Source organism: Notamacropus eugenii, chromosome 3 (assembly GCF_028372415.1).
Source record: "Notamacropus eugenii isolate mMacEug1 chromosome 3, mMacEug1.pri_v2, whole genome shotgun sequence".
Lineage (NCBI taxonomy): Eukaryota > Metazoa > Chordata > Mammalia > Diprotodontia > Macropodidae > Notamacropus > Notamacropus eugenii.
The window spans coordinates 332,678,971-332,685,580 of NC_092874.1; positions in this window are offsets into that span (position 1 = coordinate 332,678,971).

Consider the following 6,610-nt stretch of genomic DNA (forward strand, 5'->3'; position numbering starts at 1 on the left):
ATTAAATACATCCTTTCCCTCCCCTGTCCCCACCTCCAACTCTGGGGACCATCCCTTGTAACAAAGATTAGAAAAGGAAAAATAACCAACACATTGGAAAAGTCTTGACAAGTATGTACATTGTGCCACTCCATATTCCCTCCCTACCCCCAAAGAAAGGAGGGGCATTTTCTTATCATTTTTGACAAGGCCAGGCTCAGTCATGGTTCAGACAATTCTAAGGCTTTCAGTTTTATCTTTTCTTTCTTTCCATTTACATTGGTGTAGCCTCTGTGATATTTTAGTCATTGTGCAGTCAGCTGACATCTACTTTTGTCTCCAGTTCTTTGCCATTATACAAAGTGCTGTTTTTAATATTTGGGGGTATAGGAACATTTCCGGTTTTTGGCTTCCTTAAGATTGTATATGTTATTTAGAGAAAGACCGTACAAATAACAAAACACCTTCATTCCACTGGGTGATAAGGGCCTTGTTTCTGAGGTAGACTTGGAGAAAGTACATTTTGAAACCTAACCTTGAGGAGGGTAAGGACCATTGTCAGATCTAGGAGCGGAGGAAGTGGAAGCGTGCTTGTTCCCAAGCCCAACCCACTCAGGCCCTGGACTCTGGGCTAAGGAAGATGGGGTCAGAGGGATGAGGGTAGCTTTGGAGCTCCTGAGAACTTGAGAGGAAGGTTCCCAAAGGGGATACCTCTGTTTCTATCTGTGCTTTTGAGTTTAATTCCAAGCTATGAAGAGACATGGGATTTTAAAAGATTGGAGCAGACATCCATGGCCTCTGAGGTGTTTGGTTGTCCCCTACCCCACGGATGCAGGTTTCCCCAGTGCTTATGGCCTCTCCTGTTTCACTAGCAGACCATCTGCTGGCAGAAGTCATTCTTTGGTCTGACCTCAAACTCTTAGGAAAGTTTTCATCAGACTCCTGTTCCTCAAGTTTGTCTACGTGTGTCTGTTTGGGAGAGGCAAGGGGGAAGGAGGAGAGGGTTGACTGAATGGGTGGGATGAGTTCTACTTGAAAATTTCCTCTTTCATGGGGCTACTCTTTCCAACTTTTTGGGTCTTCTCTTGGGGTCTCCCACCCCACTGGCTCATACCTGTTCTGTGAGTCAGAGCTTAATCTAGGTTTTGAGCAGCCTAAGAGATAAAGAGAAAGAAAGACTTGGCATGTGTGTTTGCAGGGAGAGCGGCACTTCCAGGAGTCGTCTCAGTGGCCAGGGAGCCTATCTGTCTTCCAAAGCAACTGAGTTAGGTCCTGGAGGCACACCCAGAAGTGGGCAGCCCTTGTGTGAAAACAGACATTTCTGTGCCTACCACACACTTTCCCTTCTCCATTTTCTCCCCTCGGCCCTGAAGGATGGAAGGGTTTGAGACAAACATGATTCTTCTCACTTCACCAAGGCCCAGAAAAACCAGGCATCCCATAGCTATTTGGGGGGCAGAACTGTGAGTAGAACCAGTCCAGATCACCTGACCCCAAGCAAGAACACTTCTTGCCAGTGGTCACAGCTTTACTGGAGCTGCATATTTGGAGGTAGTACCTCCATGAAGGTTGCACCCTGTGCATGTGTTTGGGACAAGCTGGGAGAGGAGTAAGCAGCCCTGGGTGAGGGTGGACAGTGTTGTTATCAAGACCCAGCTGGCAGACACAGGATGAGGGTGGGAGTGGAAAGAGGAGGTTAGAGCACCTCCGAGGCCTCCAGCTGTCTTGTGACTGAGGCAGGTTGAGGAGGGGCAGGAGGCCTGTTTCCACTCAATGTCTCCCTATGCCGCTGATTGGCAGCCTCAGAGAAGCACACATGCACCCCTTCTCCCCTCAACCCCAAACTGTGGTATGGTGGAAAGCTTGCTGGCGGAGCACTTGGTTCAAGTTCTAGCTCTGAAGCTTGCCTGCTATCTGTGTGTCTGTAGATTACCACACTTCTCTGGGCAGGTATATAGATAGAGCCCCTGGGCCTGGAGTCAATTTAAATGTGGCCACAGACACTAGCCATGTGACTCTGGGCAAGTCACTTAACCTCAGGTTCCTCCACTGTAACATGGGAATTGTAACAGTACCAACCTCCCAGGGTTGTGAGGATTAAATTAGACACCATTCATACATGTAGCATAGTACCCAGCATATAGTAGACCTTTCCCTTTCTCTGGAAATGTTTCCTCATCTGTAAGATGTGGGAGTTTGAACTAAAACTCTGAAGTCCCTTATTGCTCCAGATTTATAATCGTATGACTCACCACTTTATACTGTTGTTCGAGATTCAGCTCACTCTTCCCTTTCTTTCCTGGATCACCCCAGCCCATGAGGTAGTGGTCAGAGAGCTGGCCTCCGAGATAGTTGACATGTACTGACTGGTGTGACCCTTGACAAATCACTAAGTGGCAGAGCAAGGTGCATCAGGGGGAGGGAGTTTCCTGACGGGGCACTCCCTATGCAGATGCAACAGTTCAAAAAAAAAAGATCTCCTGCCTTCTACTGTGGTGGAGGAGCATGGTGGAAAAATCATTAGCTATGGAATCAGAAGTTCTGGGTTCAAACCCTGGCTCCCTCCTTATTTATCTTTTTGACCCTGGACAAGTCACTTAGCTTTTCTGTGCCTCATATCCTATAACCTATAAGAGAGATAATAATATGTGGACTGCCTGACTCATTGCATTAAATGAGAAAAGGGTTTAACCTTAAGGCTTTATATGTTTGAGTTGTTTGTGAGCAGGTGAGTCCAGGCTCCAGACTATGCACCCACAGGCCAAAGACACAGAGTTCACTCAGACTCGACTGATTGAGATACAGAAGCCGGAGAAGAGACAGACAGAAATCATTTTGTCCCTTTCCGTTCTCCCTAACTGCCTCAGACTCATGGGGCCTCCCCAGCCTGAGTTATTCCACTGTTTTTGAGTTTTGTGACTCTCATGAAGACAGTTCTTCCATCTCACTAAGATAGTCACTGCTGCTCCATCCTGTCCTCTCTGCCCAAGAAGCCCAAGGGTAGGAGAGAGCCTCTGCCACCTCCCCTCTAATTAGCAGCTAGCCTGGGCCAGGGAGACTCATCACTAGAAGAGTATGACTGTTCATTATCTTGGCTTTTTCCAGGGACCATTTCAGAAACCTGGCCTTGTTTGAACCCAGAAACCACACCCTCAGCCATCCATGAGTGTGTGCATGTGTGTGTGTGTGTGTGTATGTGTGGGTGGAATCAAGACCCAAACTTGGGGTGACCTTGAGTGCCATCACCCCTTTCAGTGCTCATTGCTACCCAGTCCCCATTTCCTGATATGTAGAGCTTTGAGCTCAAGCAGCAGGGAAGAACTCCTTTTTTCCCCCATCCTTTCCTCAGAGACACACCCTTTCAGCCCAGATATCCTGAAGTAACAAAACTCCTTCTTTCCTTCTGGCATAAGGAAGGATCAAGACCAGACTCAATTTTAGGGGCTTCATAGAGCTAATGAAACAAATTCTTAATTGTTCTCGGATCCAAAGGATCATCTTGCCCAAGAAACCACTTTTGTCTGGAGGTCTCTTCCTTGACTTCTGAATTTTTTCTCTCCAGTCTACCCTACAGTCCCTTCCCTTCTTTGTATAAGCAGCAGTTCTGATCCCCAATCTGACCATCCCCAAGGCCATAGGAAATCCTCTCTGAACATCTCAACAGGGGCTCCCTTTAGTCTGGATTCTCTGACATTGAGCAGGAACCAAGTGACTAATCCTTTTCTGGAAGCATCATTTCTCTCTCTCTCTGTCTCTCTCTTTCTTTCTCTGTCACTGTCTCTCTGTCACTGTCTCTCCATCTCTCTCTGTCTCTTTTTCTCTCTCTCTGCATGTATATATCTTTTTTCTCTTGTTTTCCTGGTTCTGCTTACTTCACTTTTCATCATATAAGTCTTCCCATGCTTTTCTGTATTTGGTATATTCATTCTTTTTTAAACTACACAGTAATATTTCATTACATTTATTCAGTCATTCCCCAATCCGTAGACATTTACTTAGTTTCCAGTCCTGGGCTGCTTACAACAAGTGGGCTGCATGATTTCTTAATGTTGACTCAACCATGACCATATTCACTTATCTTTACATTCCTACTGTCATCACCTCATCTTGAACTCTTACTATCTTTCACTGGAACATTGCAGATTCCTTCTACATAGTCTTCATTACACCAATCTCTCTTTATTCTTTACTGTACACTGCTGTCAGATCCATCTTTCTAAAGTGCAGCTATGATCATGTCTCCCTGTTCAACAACGACAACAAACTTTCAGTAGTTTTCCATTGCCGTGATAAAGCCTGGAATCCTCAGGATGACATTCAAGGCCTTCAATGATCTGACTTAAACCTATTTTCTCAGCCTTATTCCCACACTATTCCCCAGATGGTACCCTCCAGGCTGGAGTACCTAGGTGGCTCAGTGAATAGTTTTGGGCCTAGAGTCAGGAAAACCTGAGTTCAAATCCAGCCTCAGACATTTACTAGCTATGAGAACCTGAGAGAGTTGCTTAACCTATTTCCCTCAGTTTCCTCAAGAAAACCCTATGGACAGTTTTGGCGTGTTGTAGTCCACAGGGTCCAGAAGTGTCAGATAACTGAACAATAGTTTAACTGGCCAGTCCAGCCAGGCCAGTCTCCACAATGCCCATTGATTTCTTGTCCTGCTGCTTTATTTGCATCATTCCTTCCCTGCAGAACTCCCTCTCTCACTATCCATACCCTATTTGTCTTCCAAGGACCAGGTTCTCTGAGCTCTATGACACCTAGAATCAGAACCACACTGTTTAGAACATACTAGCCTATGTTCTAAAATTCTACTTTATGGTAGTCTAGCTTCCCCAATCAGACTGTGTTTTCTATGAGATCAGAAACCACATAGTCTTCTCCAACCCTACTTGTTGGTGTTCAGCTGGTATATACCCCAAAGGACATTTCTTAGCATCAAGCCTGTTTTCCTGACACTCTACATCTTCACTCGAATCTAAGTGACTGAAACCATCAGCTGTCTTTGGAAATGGATAAACTCTACCTCCACCTACTATTTCTGAAATAAGCACATTGTTCTCTTGAGATTTTTCTAAGAGTTTTGCTATATAGTTATACCATGATCTTTGAAGAATATGCCACAATCTTTGAAGAATCTAAAGCCCAGGCTACCCAAAGGGCCATGGAAAGTGTAAATAGTCCGGAGCTTATTGCCAGTGAAGAATTATGTACGAGATTATGGAAGACAGGCATAAGTGGAAAAAGGGGGCAGGCCTCATTTTAAAACTGAGAGGATGATAGCAGGGCCATAAACAGGGCCATAAAAGGGAGCAAACTTCCTCCCCATGACAGTCCTGCAGGTCACTGAATTCATGCCTCACCATCCTCCACAGGTCCATGCTGCCTGATTGTCCCTACTCCTTTACCTGGCTCTAGGTTGCTATTTCCCAGTCCTTGTTGCTCTGGTGTGTATCTCCCACTGCCTTCTTCCTCTTCCCTGAAGGATTAGGGAGGTGGAGACCATTAAATGTGCCACTGGGCCCAGGGTCTCTGGGTAACAGACTGCCCTCTCTCCTAGAAGTTCCCAAACTTACTTGGCCTACCACCCCCTTTTTAAAAAAATAGTTACTCAGTGCCCTGTTGGAAATCTACTTTTTTTTAACTCTTTAATTGTTTTTTATCATTTAAATATGTATATATATAATATTTTTTGAAATGATGCATGTTCAATTTAATAATTTACTGTAAATTTGTGTTTTTTCTGCATTGATATTTTGATGATGCAATATCACATCATGTAACCATATAGCATCGTATTGTAAACAAGTCATTACACACATATTTTCCTGCTGAAACATGCTGGACTTCTGAAAGTGTATGACAAGCTCATTTGCCAACACTTGCTTGTTAAGACCTGTAAGCAGACTTGACCACTAATCAGTTATAAGTTGCATTTTATATGTTTATCTAGAAAATAATGTAATCATTATGACTTTAATTCTGTCACTCAACAGATGAAACATGTATGAACAGTTTTTCAAAATTTTTTTCTTTTCTTTCCTTATGCTTCCACTGCCCCCTTATTTTTACTCAATGCCCCCAAATGCACCTGAGGCCACTACTATACCCACCCCTCCCCAATCATTCCAGTGCCCCTCAGAGGGCAGTATTACCCACTTTGGGAGCCTATGCTGGGGTCTAGGCAATATTGCACATGGGTTGGTTGGTTCCCACCCCTTAACTGAATTAGCAATTAGCGTTTGGTTGTAAGGATTTCTAGCTTTGTCCTTGGAAAACAGGTGGACAACTTCTGTCTTGTTTCCCCAAAAATAATTTCAATTTTATTAAAATTTCGCCAGTCTAGCTGGCTTAAGGGATATTAAACAGACTCTTCTTTAGCAATATGGTTCTTCTTGAATGGTCCCATGAATTTCTTCTCCATAGTCTGGAAACTACAGTGGTCAAACAAGGAAGTGGTGTTGATAAACTGTCAGTCAACAAATATTTCTTAAGCACCTACTAAGTGTCAAGCACTGCGCTAAGTAAGCTCTGAGGATACAAAAAGGGGAAAAGACAGTCCCTGCCCCTCAAGGAGCTTGTAATTTAATTGGGGAGACAATAAACAAATACTTATAATCAAGCTGTCTAC